We start from the raw sequence: 20,370 nt of genomic DNA on the forward strand, positions 1-20,370 counted from the left end.
ACATTTGGGAGGATAACAAGCCTGACTGCATCTTGAGTGGGGCTAAGAAATTCTATTTTGTTTTGTTAATAAGTGGGAATTATATTTATCGAAACAGCATCCCATTAGAATAATTTTTTTTGGTTTATTAATAGTTTAGTTAACCTGCTCACTGTTAGAAGAATACAGTGTTATTTGTTGATTTTATGGAGAGAGTCTCAGATAGTTATTTTGATTTGACCACTAGAAGCTGTTGAAGGGCAAATAATTCCCTTTTCTCACACACGCTTTAACAGATTATGAAGGGAGGTACTTGTCTTTGAGTGGTTGAGCATTAGTTCTCAGAGAGATCACCCTGCCCTTCGTGATATTACCACTGCCTTTGCTAAGTGTTGCATTTTGTGTTTATTATGATTAACTTAATAAATTTTGTGAAGCTTGTGACAAAGTACTTGTGCTCAGCATGGTTTGTAGCTAAGGGTCCCATTTAATGTCAGCTCTCCCAAATCTGTCTGGCAATTTGCAGTTGACCTAAAATCTTACACTTGCAAATCCAACCAGGTGAAATCCTGAAGTGGGTGGGATGATGCAAGGATCCCTGCCCATTGCCACATTTAGAGATCTGCTTACAGACCCGAACCCGTCTCCTCTTGACAGTTAATGTTCTGCCCTTTTCATTGATCTCAAATCTGTGTCATCCTTTTTCTCCTTCACCCCGTTCCTTTATTACTTCCACTTCTACCTGGAACCCATTCATTTGGTTCGGATGAGATGCTCTTTCAGAGAGTTGGTACAGACTTGATGGGCTGGATGGCCTCATTCTGCACTGTAGGAATTCTATGATTCATCAAGTATTTTGATACATTTTTTAAAAATAGCCAAGTATTAGAATTTGAAACAATATGGTTGACTATCTATAAAGGAAAACTGCAGGATAAACTGTTCCAATGACTTTGAAATATTCAAGCATACTGCTATTCCAATAAGTATTTTAAATACAAGTTTAATATTCCAATTGATTGATATTCAAATTTTCCACTTATTCACAGCTTCTGAGGCTGGAACACCAGTCTTCTTTCTAAAGCAGCTCCCAACACCCCTTCTGTTTTTGTTTCATTACAGGTAACACTAAGAGCTGTTGAAAAGGTCAACTGAAGCAACATCATGTTACCACGAGGCCTTGAATGCTGGAGATGTTAATCACAATTGATTGTCCAGCACTGCAATGCAAATTGTTTTTCAAGATTTCCATTTTCTTTTGCAATTTTACACAAACATGGGGGAATTTCTTCACAAAAAAATGAAAGAATGTAATCACTGCAACGCCTGGCCCATAACTTCCAATCTCCACAATGGGGCGGAGTGCCAGTCAGATCCTGGAATTTGGGATGCGTCCCAGAAGTTACGCACAAACACTTCAATGGGATCTGCCTGGGAAGTTTAAACTTCCGATGGGCCATTATCTTGCACTGAGAACCATCCAATACTCCAATTTAAATAGGAGACTTTGGATGATCCTGATTCTCTTAGCAGAATGGTTACCCAGGAAATATTAGAAGAATTAAAATCAGTTCTAAATCCTAGGTAACCCCAACTACCCTCCTGACAGTACCCCTCCTCCCCACTCTCCAGCTAACCCTCTACCACTCATCCATCCCTGATTATCCCCTCATGCACCCAACTAACAGCCAACCCCCAAATACCTACCATCCTACCGACTATGCTCAGTCAACTACCAACTATGCATACTCCTCAGGTGCTATTCTGATTGGCGGTTGGTGACTAGTGGAGTGCTGCAGGGATCGGTGTTGGGGCCTCAGCTATTTACTGTTTATATAGATGATCTGGAGGAGGGGGCTGAGTGTAGGGTAATGAAATTTGCTGATGACACAAAGATGAGTGGAAAAGCAAATTGTGCGGAGGGTGTGGAAAGTCTGCAGAGGGATCTGGATAGGCTGAGCGAGTGGGCGAGGACCTGGCAGATGGAGTACAATGTTAACAAGTGTGAGGTTATCCACTTTGGCAGAAATAATAGTAGGAGGGATTACTATTTAAAGGGCGAAAAGCTGCAGCATGCTACAGTGCAGAGGGACCTGGGGGTCCTTGTGCATGAGTTGCAAAACCCCAGTCTGTAGGTGCAGCAGGTGATCAAGAAGGCAAATGGAATGTTGGCCTTTATAGCGAGGGGGATAGAATATAAAAGCAGGGAGGTCTTGCTGCAACTGTACAGAGCACTGGTGAGGCCGCAGCTGGAGTACTGTGTGCAGTTTTGGTCGCTGCACTTGCGGAAGGATATATTAGCCTTGGAGGGAGTGCAGAGGAGGCTCACTAGGCTGATACCGGAGATGAGGGGGTTAGACTATGAAGAGAGACTAAATAGACTGCATCTGTACTCGTTGATGAGGGGGGATCTTATAGAGGCGTATAAGATAATGAAAGGGATGGATAGGGTAGAGGTAGAGAGATTCTTCCCGCTCAGACAGGACAGCAAGACTAGAGGGCATAGCCTCAAGATAAGGGGGGGGGGCAGTTTAGAATGGAGTTGAGGAGATAAGGGGGGGGAGCAGTTTAGAACAGAGTTGAGGAGATAAGGGGGGGGAGCAGTTTAGAACAGAGTTGAGGAGGAACTTCTTCACTCAAAGGGTGGTGAATCTCTGGAATTCTCTGCCCGTTGAAGTGGTGGAGGCTACCTCGCTAAATATATTTAAGACACAGGTAGATAGGTTTTTGACAGACAAGGGAATTAAGGGTCATGGGGAGAAAGCGGGAAAGTGGAACTGAGCCACTTCATATCAGCCATGATCTTGTTGAATGGTGGGGCAGGCTCGAAGGGGTAGATGGCCTACTCCTGCTCCTATTTCTTATGTTCTTATGTTCAACCATCTTCTCAACCCCTTGACTAACCCCATTCTCCCACCTACCCTTCTGTTGGAGGAATAGGTTAGAGAAATTTCAAATAATCGGCAATTTAAGACACTAATAAAACAACAGCATTAAATGAATTGACTTAAAATCAGACTTAATAGACTAACAGAGATGAGGATACCCACAGTAATTTTAGTAAGTATGGGATTTGAATGAGTATGTATGATTTACACATGTATTTTGGATTTTAAAATGTATGCAGCTATACGTTTAAAGCAATCTGTACACTTTGGCCAAAAGCAGGTTACCATAGAGCGTGATGGAACAAAGGAAGTTTGAGACGAACCACATTCTTTAAAACAATGATTACACAGAATGTGCAAATGCTTATCAGCAAAAGTGACTAACAGTAATGTTCCCAGAGCCACTTTATGAATAAGGCTTTTCAAGCTGTTCAGAAAAGGCAGATCTTCTCAGATGTGAGAATGTACAATTGTCTGGTTCGGCCTACCATATAAGGAAAAGTTGGTGGGAACATTTGATCTTTGTAATTAAGATCAGGGGTTGCTAGGCAATAGAGGAAGAAGCATCAGCAATAGGTGGAGGAAGCATCCGGATTTTAAAGATCAATGAAATCCCAAGATGTGAGAGGGTAAAATACAATTGGCTAAAGCTGTTAACAATGATTGATTTGTACTGAAGATGACTGGTTCATAATTAATGGAAGGCAGGAAAAGTAAACATGAGAAATGTATAATTGATCCGTCCGGTACACTGTAATCTCAGAGTGGGTATTGGAATTCTCAGGGCCTTCTCATCAGGGAAGGTGTTGAATTTCCCAATGCTCATTCATCATTGGTCAAATAAAGATACGTTTATAACTGGGACACTGGCTTCGTAAGTCTTTGTAGTAGCTGAAGTTTTGGCATTATTTAGTCTTTGAAAAGACCCCTCAAACACCTTCCAAAACCCGACTACTTTCCTGACTTCACCATCAAACCTCCCCTTCCTCAAGTCCCTCCAGGACCCTCTAAATAATCTCCCAAAACCCCCCACACTACTTTGTAACACTTCACTGAGCAACTGAACCCCCCCCAACAGATGACCTGACCCCATTCACTGATCACCCAATGCCCTCCCAGAGCCTTCTGATACCCCGCTGACCACCTGGTTCCCCCCAAGGCATCCTGCCCCACCACCAACCTCATAATCTCCGCCCAACCACCCTCCACTGACCACCCGACCCCTGCACTGACCACCTGACCCATCCTAGCTTTCCTACTACCACCCCCCCCACCAATAACCCAATCTCCCCCAATGACTAGCTAGTGCCATAAAGAGGGTGTGCCTTCCTATTGTCCCGTGCAGGTGCACTCAGCTGAAGGCTTCTTCTTCTTCTTCTTCTTCCTCCTTGTGATTTTTCTGACGAACTGCACTTTTCTCACATGGCCTGAGTTGGATGGTTGGGTGAAGAAGTTGCTGCTCCTGACTAGGCAGCTAAAAAGGAGCAAGAGTAAGAATGGTTTAATGAAAGTGAAATGCTGCTTAAGTGGATTGGTCATATTAAATTCTCCCTCAGCATATCTGAACAGGTGCCTGAGTGTGGTGACTAGGGCATTTTCACAGTAACTGCATTGCAGTGTTAATGTAACCCTACTTATGACACTAATAAATAAACTTAAACAATATTAATTCCACTTCTCCCCTTGCAGATTCTGCCAGACTTGATGAGTCTTTCCAGCATTTTCTGTTTTTATTTCAGATTTCCAGCATCTACCGTACTTGCTTTTATGTTTGAATGAATAATTTGTTGGTTTTGACACTATTACACAATTGAAATTCAACAAAGTGGAACATGCACTGACCTCACTGTACGTTTCTGGGTCAGCAAGTTTATACAGGTGGAGGCTTAAGCTGTGTAAAGGCTGCTGAAGCTCCCTTCTTCATGAGGAAGGTGGGGGTGGTGGGAGAGTGAGTGGGGGTTGGATAATATAGACCATTCGGCCCTTTGAGCCTGGTCATGGTCATGGCTGATCATCAAATTCAATACCCTGATTTTCTCCCCCCTCACCACCCCACCCCAATCACAATGTTTTGGTCCCAATTACATTTTGTGGTAGTGAATTCCACACATTCACCACTCCTTGGGTGAAGAAATTTCTTCTTACCTCAGTCCTAAAAGGTTTACCCCTTACACATATGCGGGAAATGTCTAGAGGTGCAGAGATTAAGGGCCCGGGTGAGGCAGCTGGAACTGAGGCTGGAGGATATGTTTTTAGTTAGGGAAAATGAGGAAATCATGGATAGGGACAGTAACACTGAGCAGATACCAGGACCTGGGAGGAGAGATGGATGGGTTACAGTTAGGAAGAGCAAAAAGAAAAGGAGTCATAGCACTAGGACTGCCCCAGAGGAATTACCCCGGAATATCAAGGTTGGGGTGACAGCTGGGGTAGAGAAGGCAAGGGAGGGAGATCAGAATACCTCGGAAGAAGGGAAGAGTGCAGGGTGTGAGATAGTGGTGGGGGATGGGAGAGTCAAAGGGATTGACAGGCGGTTCTGTGGGCAAAAGCGGGACTCCAGGATGGTAGTCTGCCTCCCTGGAGCAGGGGTACAGGATGTTTCAGAAAGGGTAGAGGGAATTTTGAAGGGTGGAGGGTCCGAGTCTGATGTGATAGTACACGTAGGAGAGAAGGATGTAGGAACAAAGTGCAGGGGGGACATACGTAGGCAGTTCAGGGAGTTGGGGGCTAGGCTGAAATGTAGGGCCTCCAGGGTGGCGTTCTCTGGGCTGCTGCCGGTGCCTGGCGCTAGCAGGGCTAGAAATAATGAGATACTCCAACTCAATGCGTGGTTGAAGGATTGGTGTAGGGCAGAGGGTTTTAGATTCGTAGACCACTGGGAAGTCTTTATGAAAGAGGGGCAAATATACAAGAGGGATGGGGTACAGTTAACTGGGAAGGGTGTGCATATCTTAGCTGGAAGGTTAGCTGGAGTGTTTCGGCAGGGTTTAAACTAACATGGAGGGGGGGTGGGGATGTGGACGGAACTGGGATTGGGGATAGGGTAAGCCCAGAGGGTAGGAAGAAGGATCGGATTGTTTCTGAGGGTCTTCGGTGCATGTGTTTCAATGCTAGGAGTGTGACTGGCAAAACAGATGAACTGAAGGCAATAATGTTCGAAAGGAAGTTGGAAGTGGTGGCGGTGACAGAGACTTGGTTAAAGGAAGGGCAGGACTGGCAGTTGAATGTTCCCGGGTATAAGTGCTTCAGGCGTGATAGGGGTGGGTCGCTGAGAGGTGGGGGAGTGGCGTTGTTAGTTAAGGATTGCATCATAGCAGTGCAGAGGGAGGGAGGTATAGAGGATATAGGAATCGAGTCGCTATGGGTGGAGTTGAGGAATAGGAAGGGAGATGTTACTATGTTGGGTGTGTACTACAGACCGCCCAACAGCCCGAGGGCTGTGGAAGAAGGGATAAGCAGGGACATTCTAGATAAGTGCAGGAAGAATAGGGTGGTGGTAGTGGGAGATTTTAATCTCCCCGGGGTAGACTGGAAGGTGCCGAGATCAGAGGGCGCTGACGGGGAGGAATTTGTACAGTGTGTAATGGAAGGATCCCTGGAGCAGTATGTGGATAGCCTGACCAGAGAGGGGGCTATACTGGACTTGGTTCTGGGGAATGAGCCTGGGCAGGTGGTTGACGTTGAAGTAGGAGAGCAGGTGGCTAACAGTGACCACAACTCTGTCTGGTTTAAGATATTAATGGATAAAGATGAAGCCTGTCCTAAGGGGAGGGTGTTAAACTGGGGGAGGGCTAGATACAACCGGATTAGGCAGGATCTTAAAGATACGGACTGGGGTAAGCTGTTTGATGGCAGGTCGACGCTGGGTATGTGGGAGTCTCTCAAGGGAAAACTAAAATCTTTGCAGGAAAGGCACGTGCCGGTCAAGAGGAAGGATGGGAAGAGTAGGATTAGAGAGCCGTGGGTAACTAGGGATATTGAGGACCTGGTCAGGAGGAAGAGGGAGGTGTACATTAGATCTAGGCATTTGAGGACAGAGATAGCGTTAGAAGAATACAGAGAATGTAGGAGAGAACTTAAAAGGGGCATCAGAAAGGCAAAAAGGGGCCACGAAATGGCTTTGGCGGGTAGGATTAAAGAAAATCCTAAGACATTTTACTCCTATGTTAGAAATATAAGGATGGTTAGAGGGAAGATTGGTCCTCTCAGGGACAGAGGAGGGGAACTATGCTTGGAGCCTGGGGGAATGGGGGAGATCCTGAATGAATACTTTGCGTCGGTATTCACGCAGGAGAGGGGCCTGATGTCTGGTGCTGTGCTTGAGGAGTTTGAGGATCCGTTGAGGGATATAGTCATCACGAGGGAAGAGGTGTTGGGACTTTTAGACAGTATAAAGACGGATAAATCTCCGGGGCCTGATGGCATCTATCCCAGGCTGTTAAGGGAGGTGAGGGATGAAATTGCTGGGCCTCTGACGCAAATCTTTGTCTCTTCTTTGGACACAGGTGAGGTCCCAGAGGATTGGCGCATTGCAAATGTAGTACCGTTGTTTAAGAAGGGTCAGAGGGATAACCCAGGGAATTATAGGCCGGTGAGCTTGACTTCAGTTATAGGCAAGCTAATGGAGAGGATCCTCAAGGATAGGATGTATGAACATCTGGAGCGCTGCAATCTGATCAGGGATACGCAGCATGGCTTCGTTACAGGGAGGTCATGCCTTACGAATCTAGTGGAATTTTTTGAAGAGGTGACAAAAACGGTTGACGAAGGACAAGCCGTTGATGTCGTCTATATGGATTTCAGTAAGGCGTTTGACAAGGTCCCTCATGGTAGGCTGATAGAAAAGGTGAAGGCTCATGGGATACAAGGCCAGGTATGTAGATGGGTGGAGAACTGGCTTGGGAGGAGGAGACAGCGAGTAGTAGTGGAAGGCTCCTTTTCCAATTGGAGGTCTGTCACCAGTGGTGTGCCGCAGGGCTCGGTACTAGGACCTCTTCTATTTGTGGTATATATTAATGACTTGGAAGAGGGGGTAGGTGGTGTGATCAGCAAATTTGCTGATGACACTAAGATGGTTGGATTGGCGGGTACTGAGGAGCAGTGCCTGGCAATGCAACAGGACATAGACAGGCTGGTAGATTGGGCAGATAGATGGCAAATGGAATTTAATCCGGAGAAATGCGAGGTGATGCACTTTGGCCGGAATAATGTGGAGGGGAGTTATACGATAAAAGGTAGAACTATCCGGAGTATAGATACGCAGAGAGACCTGGGGGTGCAAGTGCACAAGTCCCTGAAGGTGTCGGTGCAGGTGCAGAATGTGATGAGGAAAGCGTATGGTATGTTAGCCTTCATAGGAAGAGGTATAGAATATAAGAGTAGGAGTCTGATGTTGCAGTTGTATAGAACGTTGGTTAGGCCTCACTTGGAGTACTGCGTCCAGTTCTGGTCGCCGTACTACCGGAAGGATGTAGAGATCCTGGAGAGAGTGCAGAGGAGATTTACCAGGATGTTGCCTGGTATGGAAGGGCTGTCTTACGAGGAAAGATTGAATGAACTTGGGCTGTTTTCCCTTGAGAGACGTCGGCTGAGGGGGGATCTAATAGAGGTTTATAAGATTATGAAGGGGATAGATAGAGTAAATGGTGGTAAGCTTTTTCCGCTATTAGAAATGGATAGAACGAGGGGTCACGGGCTTAGGGTGAGAGGGGCTAGGTATAAGACAAATATTAGAGGGCAGTTTTTCACGCAAAGGGTAGTCGGGGTGTGGAATGCACTGCCGAGTAAGGTGGTGGAAGCAGGCACGCTAGGGTTGTTTAAGAGTCACTTAGACAGCCACATGAGCGGGCTACATATAGGGGGATATAGTAGGCCTTACTAAACATTGTAGGCTCGGGAATACGTTTTGCCTCAGGGATGTTAGTCTTTGCCTGTTTAATAATGAATTTTTTTTGTCTCCACAGGCATTTAAGTCCAGCAAGGGGCATGCATGCGGCAGGTTGTAGTGGGCTGCTCTTGGACATTGCTTCGGGAGTTGCCTATTGCTTCATGTCGTTAGTGTGCTTAAACTGGACCATCTCGAGGGCAACATGACAGCTCAGAGACTATCTCTGTTACTGTGCGGACACATGGATTTGGGCCTGTGTCTGTGGGAGTTTGCACGTTCTCCCCGTGGTTGCGTGGGTTTCCTCTGGGTGCTCCGGTTTCCTCCCACATCCCCAAAGATGTGCTTTTAGGCTGATTGATTGGGTACTAAATTGTCCCTTTATTGGACCTCCCTGATCCTCGCACATTAGGCGTAGACTAAAATCATGAATAGGTCACTGAGACAATGGGACGGCGGCGCGGGCTCGTTGGGCCGAAGGGCCTGTTTCCCGTGCTGTGTTGTTCTTTGTTCTTTGTTCTTTGTTTATCCTCAAACTATGATCCCTAGTTCTGGACTCTCCCACCATCAGGAATATTCTTCCTGAATCTCGTCTATCTAATCCTGTTTGAATTTTGTATGATTCTGTGAGATCTTCCCTCTCACTCTTTTAAACGCCAATGAATATAATCCTAACTGACTTAGTCTCACATTACAGTCCTGCCATCCCACGAATCAGCCCAGTAAACCTTTGCTGCAGTCCATCTAATACAAGAACATAAATATCTGGAGGACAGGCAATTACCTAATGCAGCAACAAAATATAACACCAGCTCCTACTTGAAGAGATTATGGTGGCAGCACTGGTATTAGGATACAACCTGGAGCACATAGATAGCAGCCAGATCAAAGATCTGGGTCACAGACTCCAGAGACTTGGGTGAGCCTATTTGAGATCGGTAGCTGGAGACCCATCAACTATGCACAGCAAAGTCTGAGATGTAGATGTGTCATCTTCGTTAACTCCAGCATTCCTTTATATTGCAGGAAGAAATATCTGATCACAGAACAGCATATATGATATCTGTATCCTCATTATGGGCCCTATTTTTACCATTTTAAGTCTAAGTGCTGGGCGGACTTGAAACTGGGAGTGTTTCAGATCCAGCTTTTAGACCTGTTCTCAGGCACCCCCATACACACTCTGCCTGCAAAAATATCAGCGATTCCGAATCACGCTGCACAAGTCTGTGGGTGGGGCTTAACGCACCCAAAACCCTGCAGCTCTAATCAGTGCCTCCAACTGCGCATGCACAGAAAAAGAAATGATAGAATGCTGCTCCTCTGCCACATCCCTTCCGGGCCAGATAATGTCTCCCCCTGACCCCAAAGATATTGCCCCACTCCCACAACATTACTGACCGCCTTATCCCCTTCCACCACCCAGACAAATCATGGGCCCCCTTTCCCCCTAACAATCTCAGAGTGGCAGTGGATCCGCCTTCTTCCCCACTGATCACAGGCAGAGTGACAGCAGATGCCCCCCAACCGATCTCAGGGAGAGTGACAGCGGACCCACCCTCCCCCTCCCACCGATCTCAAGCAGAGTGCCATCAGATGCTGGACACTTACCTCCTCATTAACCCTCGCTGATGGAGCACATGAATTGGACTGATATGAACTATGTCTGTTTTGCTCCAGTTCCGCACGGGCGAATGCAATGGTAAAGTGGGGAGTGTCAGTAAAGTTGGGCATGCAGCCCATTAAGTCAATTTAAATACATGCAAATACATTTAAATAGCTGTCCCACCTGTTCTGGGCACAGTCCCAAACGCAGTTGTTTACAGGCCTTGTAAGGTGGGGATCAGTGCTGAGGTGGGCACAGATTGTGCTACTTGCCTCCTGCCCAACTTTACCAAGTTTTTGTGCCCAAAAACGAGCGCAAGGTGATAGTGAAATGGGACCCTATATGTCTTCATAGAGCCGGTGTGAAGTAGGAAGTAGTAATCAAATCTGTTCCTGACTCTCACTCTTGTAGATTTACACTACCCCTCCTAATTATCCAGTTCCCCACACGTGGTTGAAATCAAGAAATCACATTGTAGGCTGCATATCTTAGTCCTTTGCAATTTCTGTGATCATCATCTCTCTGACTATGGTAGGTAAGGTGGACGTAAATCCTATCAATGTTTGCTTTGGCTCTTTCCCAAAATTTTTCGATGGAAAATCTAATAGGGAATTGGCAATGTAAATGGAACATTTAATCTTTGGAAAATCTTCATTAGCTTCTTTAATTATTCATTGGTAATTTTTATGCCAAATGAGGCACATTTGTAAGTTATTGTCACTATATCAAACTTGGTGAAGACTGAGTTTTATGAAATATTGGCTGATGTAGAAATACTAAGAAATTGTAAGAAAAATATCTGAAGGAACAGAGCACAAATAAACAAAGATCATACTGTAACATGTATCTCTTTATTTGCACTATTTTCTTCTACTGCTTTGACTATTTAGAAAATGTGACAGTTTTGAGAAAATCTTTCCTTTAGTGGCTTTTAAACATGATCATCATTAGCTTTTTCCTCTTCAAAACAACTGAAATACAGGATACTCAGAGTTTTAATCCAATGTCAGACTATTTTAATCCAAAAAATAATTGGTGCATAATAGTTATTTCTTAAAACAGGACTTGATCAATAAAAATTTGACAAATTTAGTTTATACTCTATTATAAAAGATACAATTGTAGGGTTAACATGTAAATTATTGTTCACTAGGCTTTACACAATCATTACGAACATATTTGCACAAATCACATATATTTTATACTATGCACTAATCTTCTCTGTGCTGGCTTCAAAGCATTCAAAATACCGTTGGATACAGATACAGGTGTTGGTGATATGGTCACAACATTGATTGAATTCACTCCATTAAGTTAGGTACAGAAATACAATTGTCAAAAAATTATTGTCTGAAGTTACAGGTCAATTGCTAGTGTCAAAGTCTGTCCTATCCCTATTCTGGCCATTACATACCTCTTAACCATTGTATAACTCCAATGCTGTAACATAATATGGTGATCATTTGGTCCATTACTTTCGGAGTATTGAACAATCATTGGTAATTAATACAGATGTGTAGAATTAGAAGCAGGTAAAACTATCTTATTTAAAGTTTGTTCAGAGGGGAACTTGCAGATGTTCTGTGCTTGGAATTCCAGAATGCATTTGATAAGGCGCCACATCAAATATTATTGTTAAAAAAATAAAAGTTGATGGTGTAGGGGTTAACATATTAGCCTGGATTGAAGATTGGCTGGCTGGGTGTGCATTAGCGGATTTTTGTCTGATTGGCAGGATGTAAAGATTGGAATCCTGCAGGGATCTGTGCTGGGACTTTAACTTTTTACAACTGACATCAATAAGGTAGAGGAGAGGAACAAAAGCATGGTAGCTAAATTTGCAGATTACACAAAGAAAAGCAGGAAAGTATGTTGTGGAGACGGCATATGGAATTTGCAGATGGCTATAGGTAGTGAGTGGGCAAAAATCTGGCAGATGAAGTATGATGTGAAGTTCTTCACTTTGGCAGGAAGAATAAAAATGCAGAGTATTAGTTAAATGGAGAACAACTACAGAATTCCAAGGTGCAGAGGAATCTAGGTGTTGTGTGTCATAAAAAGTAAGTATGCAGGTATAGCATGTAATCAAGAAGGCTAGTGGAATCCTTGCCTTGTTACAAAATGAATTAAACCTAAAAGTAAGGATGTTATGCTTCACCTATACAGAACATTGGTGAAACTATGGGTGTAACCTTACCAAAAAAAAATCTTAAACACTGTTGCAATTTTGGTCTCCTTAAGAAAAGATGTAAATATGTTGGAGACAATTCAGAAGAAGGTTCACTAGACTGATGTCTAGAATGAATGGGTTGTCATATGAAAATAGACAGGAAAGACAGGGCTTGTTTCTACTAGAGTCCAGAGTGAGGAGTGAGATAAGATCCTGAACAGTCTTGACAAGATAGATAAGGAATTGATGGTCATTCCTTTGTGTGAGTCCAAAACTAGGGAGCACTGTCTTGATTAGAAGATAGAAATTAGGAGAATTTTTTTGAGGGTTGTGCGACTTTGGAACTCTTTGCCTCAGAAGGTGATAGAAGTGGGTCACTGAATTTTTAAGGCAGAGGTAGATAGTTTCTTGTTGGGCAAGGAAATTGTAGATGGGAATGTGGAACTCAACACAAACAGATCAGCAGGGTCAAGGGGCTGAATGGCCCACTTCTGCTCCTATTTGGAATGTTTCTAAAGCAATGATTAGCCATATATTTATGTTGTAGTTAGGACATCACAGGCCCAGTGAACAATTCCACTCACTCTCCTACTTAAAGTAACCTGAAAATAATAACAGTACATCTCCTGCCTGTGAGCAATTTGCTCAGGATATTTGTTAACCTATATACAGTAACCTTGAAAGACTATCTGCAAAACTTAAAATTATATGTGTATAAGCTATACATAGTTTGCGCAAATATTGGAAAAGGATCAGATGAAGGAGACACACTAAATACTAACAGATCAACACATTCGGAAAGCAATTTCAGTATGTTACCAAGAAGTATCTTTCAGACGAAGACTATCAATGCTGATTAGGGTTCATTTTGGTTATAGTGGTAGAATCCCAGGATTACCATACAACGAAGCATATTTGCAAAGAACTAATGTAATTGCATATTGAGTAGAGCATGTAACAGGGCAGTGATGCAATATCACCAATTTTGCACTTCTGATCAAGATATATTTATGATTTAGAGTGTCTAGGCTCACACACATCAATCAGGAGTTGGTGATTTTGTTATTGAATAGAATCATCAGCTAAAAGTGTAAAACCTTCCACCTGAAGTGACTGACAGTACATTTTGAAAACCATGATATCAGAATACAAAGATAGGGAGAAGGATCCCACTGTTTTGATACTTTGTGTCATGGTTTATTTCTACTGATTAGTGAACTATTATTTGGAATCCAGTTCAAATTTACTCTCTGGCTTTATGAAAGATGGCTGACTCTGTCACTAAAGCCATCCAACTGCAGCCTGTGATTTGATTATTTTTTTCATTATATGAACTAATGCTCTTTCCCTAATAACAATTGTTTAATGTTCCTTAGTTAGTGATCTGGACGTTTCTACTTAAAATGATGTCTAGATTTCATCTGGCTTAAAAAAAACCGGCATATTCCTATGCTGTTCCATTTAGCTTAGAAATAGAATATGGAAATGGATACAGAATGGTACAAACTCCTCTTCCTTTAGATAGGTTCATTGAGGCATTTATCTAATCAATAATAATAACAACTCACCACCGATAGGCATTCAATTAATAGATCAATAAAGGTAAGCTAACTTATGCCTAGACTCCCTGAATGTGTATCATTTCTGGTTGGCAATCAGGTCTACCTATCCAGTATGTAGTGCACCTTTATAAACATAGCATAGCTTGTTAGAATGGGATGCATATGAGAATTAAGTTGTTTGTCATCTGCATTTTTGAGTACGGTACCATTAAAATTTACAATGAAAGTTGGGAAATAAAGCATTACCTGATCATTTTATATATGGGAACTAATCAATATAGGCTCCAGGGAGAGAGGGACATACCCGAGAAGTGCCCTGACACTTCCCCTTGGGCACCTTGGCTCTGCCCTCTTGCCCTGAACTCTGGGGAGTCCCACTGGGTATAGATTTGTGAATATAGATTTATGAATATAAATTTGCGATTATAGACTGGTAAAAGGAACACCATAAAAACAGGAGGAACCGGGATGCTCTTTAGTTGAAAGAATTTAAAAGGGTGTTATAGAAAACCCAAGTCAACTTTGTCTGCAAAAGGGCAGCACTGATGTTTGTTTTATTCTAAGAGCAGCATTCACTGAATTAGCACCGTATAGTACAAACACCTTACAAGCTATTATCAATTAATTTAAAATCATCAATCAATTAAAATGGAATATTCTGCATTAGTCTAACAGGAATCATTCTTAACTGAACAAAAATATTTGGTCTCTGGATGACCAAATTGAATAAATAATTTAAAATTACTGTTCTGTTTTAAAGTTTAAAAACCATTTTATTGAGAAATAGGTTATGAAAGTAAGAAAGAAGTGAAATTAATTGGAGTTGCTATTAGAATACATTATAAGTATTTATCAAACAGGTAAAAGCTCGCACTGCTCACTTAATAAAGCAAGATTCAACAATTAAATAACTGACCAACAATAGAATGGTATAAACTTATATGGCTAATATAAAAGGACAGGAGTTTAAACAAAGGACCAACAGCCACAGTTGCTGAGGATGACACAATTCAGTTGTTGGGCATCATGATGGCACGGTGGTTAGCACTGCTGCCTCACAGCACCAGGGCCCCAAGTTCAATTCCAGCCTTGAGTGATTGTCTGTGTTGACTTTACGTGTTCTCCCAAGTAAGCGTCGGTTTCCTCCAGGCGTTCCAGCTTTCTCCCAAACTTCAAAGATGTGCAGGTCAGGTGGATTGGCCATGCAAAATTGCCCCCTTTTGTCCCAAGGTGTGTAGGTTAGGAAGATTAGCAGGGTAAATATGTGGGGCTATGAGGATCAGGTCAGGGTGGGATGCTCTGTCGGAGAGTCAGTGTGGACTTGAGGGGCCAAATGGCCTTCTTTTGCCAAATGGCCTTCTATGATTTCGCAAAATGTCTCATATGAAAATAACTCGGTGTGAAATCCATTACAAGGGCTCCATCTATTGGTGTACAGCAAATTGCACAAGTATTTACAAAATCCATAGAATAATACTTAGCAAAATGTTTTTATTTTGTTTATTAATGTCACACAGGCTTACATTAACACTGTAATAAAGTTACTGTGAAAATCTCCCAGTTGCCACACCCCAGCCCTGTTCAGGTACACTGAGGGAAAATTTAGCATGGCCAATGCACCTAACCAGCAAAGTCTTTTGGACTGTGGGAGGAAGCCCACACGGACTTGGAGAGAACGTGCAGACTTCACACAGACAATGACCCAAAGAGGGAATCGAACTCTGGTCCCCGCTGTGAGGCAGCAGTGCTAACCACATATGAAATAAACACAACACGTCTGTCTGATTTATCCTTGGCCCCTCCTACTTCTCATTGACATATTACCCCTCACAGAGTTAGTTCTCGAATGTATGCTGTCTGTACCCAGCTCTACCTCCTCCACTGTCTAAATGATTAGATTGCTTATCCAATAGGCAATGTTGGGTAATCATAAATTTTGTCCAGTTAAAAATTGGAAGATCAAAGCCACTGATGGGCCCAATTCTCCCAAAAAATTTTTAAGTGCTGAATTGGAGGGAAAAATTGTGGAATTCACAATTGTTTTTCAGTGGGAGTTCAGACTCGAATCTCCCTCATTCTGTGCAATGCAGAGTTCACAATCATGAATATCATTAAGAGTTTGGGGAGGGGCAGGGCTATTTGTGCTGGAGTCTGACAATTCTGGAACTCTGCACATACACAGTGGCCCCGATCCGTCAGACTCCTCATTTGCTGGTTAGCTTGATCACTGGCCAGCCCAGGACCCCCACAGTGCTATCCTTACACTCCCTCCCCTCTCTCCCCCATGGCTCGATCGCAGCCCCCACAACCATTCCTCAGCCAGCCCTGACCCCCACCACCCCCACCCCCCGTCCCATCCCGGCATGCCCCAATCTCCAGCCCCCTTCTCTGCCCCTCCCCAGCAGTGACAATTCCCATCCCCGTCACCAGCAGACAGACCCTCCCCCTAGCACCCCCCTGATGGCTTCCCTCCAGCCCTGACCGATCCCCATTGCAAAGAGGCAGCAAGAACACTCACTCCCACTGATCACCTCTAAGCCTCACCCGCAATTGGCCCTGCCCCTTTCCACTACCCCCAGTGTTGGTGGACAGTGCCAAGGTGCCCCTTGGCCATGGACACTATGCCAGGCAGTGCCAGGGGCACAGGTTGGCAGTACCAGGGTGCTCATGCCTAGGGGGAATCAGCCTCCCATCACCCAACCTCTGGGGGCTCCAACTGCCCCCCACTTCACTCCTTCACTCCAGTGGGGCCTCCCATTAGTTTCCTGAATATGGGGAGCTATTCTAAACACTGTTGGAATGAAGTACTCCTGCAGGGTGGAAAAACATATCCGGCCCGAAGAATTTAATCCCAGGGACTGATAATGACATTTAAATAACATGAAAAATAGATTTAAATCACTTACCTGGTCTTCACGCCGGTTTCCAGCGTGGTCTCGACCACGTCTGCTTTCTGGTGGTGAGAGATGGCATGTATCAGGAATGCGTGCGTGAATCCTGCAAAATGGCTGACATGCGATTCTCCCATCCCCACGCACCAAAAAATGAGCGCATCGCGATAGGAGAATTGGGCTATTGTCTTCAGTCCCTGAGACAAATTCTGATTCAGGTCATGACCATTGGTCACTTCCAACCACATCTGCACCATCACTATATCAATTTCCACATCTATAACATCACCCAATTCTGCCCCTGTCCCATCTATGGCTGGAACTCAGTCATGCTTTTATTACTGCTAGATGAATATTCCAACACGTTCCTGGCTGGGCTCCAATATTCCACCCTCCATATACCAGAGGTCATCCAAAGTTCTGCTGTCCATATCCTAATCATACCAAGTTCCTCTCCTCACTGACCAACATTAGCTTCCAGTTAAAATGTTCATTCTTTTCCAAAACCTTCCAGTGTCTCATCTCTTCTTATCTCTAAGATTTCCCCCAATCTTGCTGTAATCTTGAGAGTGTGTTCCTCTAATTATGGCTTCTTGAGCATCATCATTGCTGGCCAAATGTACTGTTACTTAGGCCCTAACCTCTGGAATTCCCTCCTTAAACCTCTTATCTCTTTTTCATCCTTTCAGCCTCTCCGTAAAACCTAGCCCTTTACCAATCTTCCTCTTTATGTGGCACACTGTCAAATGTTTCATTATAACATTTCTGTGAAGTACCATGAGACATTTTGTTACATTGAACGTGCTTTGTGAATATAAATTGTTTTGTACATAAATTGTAAGTATTTTCATGTTTTTAAAGCTGGCATTAAAACAGGAGCAAGAAGCCAGTATAATCTGATTAGAGAGCATATGCAAATCCTACTCAAATAATTAAACTTTTTATTGAAAAAAGATACAAGAAATAAACATAAAAACCACACGTCATGGCAAATGCGTCTGCTGTAATAGATAAAATTATAAAGGTAAAGGAATATCAAGGTTATATTTTCATTGGATGGCCTTTGAATTGCTGCCATGAAATTGAATATCATGAACCAGCAACTGAAAGAACGGAAATCTTACAGAAACAGATCCTGACAATGGAAATAACTCCTGCACTTCACTTGTACAGATTTTAGCGCAAGGGATCATTTTATGATACGAAAACTCATGATAAATTCATAATATAAAAATATTGTTCGATATTCAGGTCTAGAAATGTTTCAAGTAACAGCTCAGTAAAAATGGTATGAAAAAATCAGGGTTTCTCATTTGGTGCTGCTATGTTCAGTTTTTTAATCACGAACTTTATGTTCCATATGTCTGTAGATGTTGGTAAAATTAGGCAATGAATATGAATTAAAACGTAGAGTTGGTTTGAACACAACATTCTGCTTTTTAAACACAACATTCTGCTTTTCAGCATGCGCTCTCCGGAAGGTATGCTGGGCACAGTTACAAGAAGTCACCTTACTTCAGCGCTACCTTGAGCGATCTTTCTCCACACCCCAGCTATGACTGTAACACTACATTCTGCACTCTCTCCTTTCCTTCTCTATGAATGATATGCTTTTTCTGTATAGTGTATAATAAACAATATGTTTCACAGTATATTAGTACATGTGACAATAATAAATCAAATCAAAAAGAAAAGTTGAACACTTGCTTCTGTTTCCCTTGAAAATGTATTTCTTAAATATTTATCTTTTTAATCCCTTTTTAAAATTATGGATTCCATTTCCATCACAGTTTCCGGTAGGTCATTCAATGTCCTAGCAACCATCCAGTTAAAAAAAAACAATTCCCCCACTTGAGATCCTTTCAGTAATTATCTGCAATTTTTATGCTTTGTGTTCACTGATTCATCCACCAGTGGAAAATAATTTTCACTGACTAATGAAGCTTCCTCATTTTAAACACCTCCATCAGAACTCGAGTTACACTTCCAGTTAAAAGAGCCCAGAGTCTCTGCTTCATTCTCTTAACTAAATTCTCTCATCCCTGTTATCATGTTAGTGAATCTCTGCTGTATTCTCCTTGACTTTGACATCCTTGGGGCAGGTGGTCAAACAAAATGAGATATAACAGAGCTAAAGGTTCTCCCAATGTATCTGTAGTATGTTTCACATATGAAGCCTTAAAATCTCTCAAATTTCCTGCCTGGGCCCACTCTAGGCAGAACAGGAGACTACAGCAACAGGATGGATAAAGGCCATAGAGGGATTTGAAAACACGGATGAGAATTTTAAATCAAAGTGTTGCTTAAGCAGAAATCCAAGTGGGACAAGAAGTACAGGGGAGCTTGATGGCAGGACTTGGTGTGAATTAAGACAATGGGCTGCAGAGTTTTGGATGGCCCCAAGCTTACAGAGGTTAAATTTTTAAACCAAACTTCCATTCCACCTTTAAAGGCAAATCCAGTCCAAGATTTTACACCACTTCCTTTAGGATTTCTTTGTCTTGACTGCTGTGTAAACTGTTCACAATTGCTTTAACTCTCAATTCCAAGGCTCTAGTAAAATGGCATCAGACATTTGATTTACCTCTGAAATCTGCTGACCCACTTTAAATTTGGTTCTTGCAATCCTTTCTTTACTTTTCCTTGATTTCTTCTGAACAATGCCTTGGTCTCTGATCTCTTAATTCCAGTCGCCTTAAAATAGTCTCTCTGTCCCAATTCCCTGGTTATCTGGACTGTAACCTGTTTCTTAGGAGGCCCGCATCTTTGTAACTCTCTTGTCTTGTACAGCTTGTCCTGGCACAGTTGAGAGATGGGCAGTCTCTGGTGTCCTGTGTCCAACTACAATACATTCAGCTAAAATTAAAACTTATAAGCATTTCTACTTTAAAAGGGACTCCATTTGCTAAGCAACAGCCACATGCTTATGCCTTTTCGTTATTCTTCACACTGTGACCCTGTCTAAACACAAGAGAGTCACAGTTAGAATTGAAACCAATCCCCACAAATGCAAACAGCTTTGTCTAGCATGAATCTAACTATTGGTTCTACCCTTCCAGGCACACAAACACACTTAAATACACTTAATAGTATCTTATTTCAAATGTTTACCAATACAAATACAAATCCCTCAAAACTACATTTGTTTTCCTAATACTAGTCACAGAAGTGTACTTCAGGAGAGATGTGAAGATTAATCAATTCACCTTGATTTTATGCGTCGTTATCAAACTTCTTATGGTCTAGTTGCCAGGTCCTCAGGGTTAGACTCGGGGCAGGACCTCCTTTGCAATTGGTTCCTGCTTACTTCACAGGATCTGGTTCAATGTCTTCCTGGCTTCCTTCTCCTTCTCCTTCCTCCTCCTCTCCTCTCCCCCTCTCTCTCTCTCC

Source organism: Carcharhinus amblyrhynchos, chromosome 11 (genome assembly GCF_965287045.1).
Source record: "Carcharhinus amblyrhynchos chromosome 11, sCarAmb.v2.hapA, whole genome shotgun sequence".
Taxonomy (NCBI): Eukaryota; Metazoa; Chordata; class Chondrichthyes; order Carcharhiniformes; family Carcharhinidae; genus Carcharhinus; species Carcharhinus amblyrhynchos.